A 1409-nucleotide genomic window follows, 5' to 3' on the forward strand; every position below is an offset into this window, starting at 1 on the left:
TATTATTACTGTAGAGCTGGTTAAAAGTGAATCATCTGAGTGACCGAACATACCTTTACTTCCGGAAATATAGGTCCTTCCCCCCTACTTTCTGGAAGAAATGGATTATCAAGGCATGGACTATAAGATGGCATACAATGTAGAGACAGAAACAAAGAAGTTTGCAAATTCTTTATGTTTCTAGCTGTTGTGATGATATTTTTGAGAGCTGAGGTTACCTCTAGCGGTGAAACCACAGCCAGCTATGAAGCAGCCAGCATGCTACAGTAATTGAATACATGACCATTTGTCTTTTGGCACGTTCTTTGTTCTCCTCTTCTACAAGTTGGACGCGTCTGTTTAGTTTGATTACCTGTCGTCTTAATGAAGCTGCATCTACAACAGTCATGCCATCTGAAATTCCTTCAGTTGTTGTACCTATATTTGAAATGCTATGCCTGACGTTGTCATAATGAGGATTGGAAGTGGTGGCAGCAGACCTGCCATGCAATACAGGTCTGTGATTTTCATCTGGCACATCCAAGATCTGCCGGCAAGCACGACGAGTAGACTGGGTAAGTGACAAAATGTCACTAGTAGAGGGAAGATTAGCTCTATCTTCAGGTAACATCTGGGTAGGACAAACTGGAGCTGGTTATGGTGATGGTGTCACAACAGAGTCATTTCTGATCAATTGTCCGTTTTAGGGAACAGCATTTTCCCTCTTTTTAGTCTGCTAACTGCACAGATTTCTTCATTTTGAGGGGTTGGAGGAGGTCTTTTTAAATCCAGAAAATGTAATGGTCTTTCACTTAATGTAAGTACATGAAGTGGTGTTTTTAGTGCCAGAGGTTTAAAAGGAATTGCTGACTGAGATCAAGATCTTCTGGTCTCGAGAATGGAATGTCTTCGTTGCTTCTGGCTACAACAATCCTCTCTGGAACCTGCATCATCATATTAGCATTTGGAACTTCTTGGAATTCTTGTTCCATGTTAGCATTTGATGGTGCTACATTTAATTTTTTCAGGACCCTCATTTGCTGACTGATACCTTTGATGTATTCCATTTCATACTGAATTCAACTAATTTCTGCCATCTCGGCAGCAGGAGGAGGAGATGCTGCCCCACTCACCAAATCTGTACCAGCTACTTACTGCTTGCTAGTTGGCACTATCTGCTCCTGTGCTTCATATTAAATTCTTTAACTTACTTCAGTGTGCATGTGCTGGATTTAGAGCCACTTTTGTTCCCCTGGGCCTATGGAGGGTCCCTGGCAAGGGCCACTGGGGTGGGTGCTCTCAGAGGCTGTTGGCTGAGCACAGGAAGGAGCTGGCGAAAAGCACCTGACAGACTGGCCCACAGCAGGCCAGGAGAGCGTTAGTTAGTTACTTTAGATCCTTTTCATTTCCATATAAACTTTACAATCAGA

At 42.9% G+C, this 1409-nt stretch overlaps 1 pseudogene; it reads right to left on the minus strand.

Moving 5' to 3' along the window:
• Window positions 1-220: 220 nt before the first annotated feature.
• Window positions 221-1076, minus strand: LOC103596211 (annotated as a pseudogene).
• Between the last annotated feature and the right edge of the window lie 333 nt (window positions 1077-1409).

Source organism: Galeopterus variegatus, unplaced genomic scaffold (assembly GCF_000696425.1).
Source record: "Galeopterus variegatus unplaced genomic scaffold, G_variegatus-3.0.2 Scaffold1957, whole genome shotgun sequence".
NCBI lineage: Eukaryota > Metazoa > Chordata > Mammalia > Dermoptera > Cynocephalidae > Galeopterus > Galeopterus variegatus.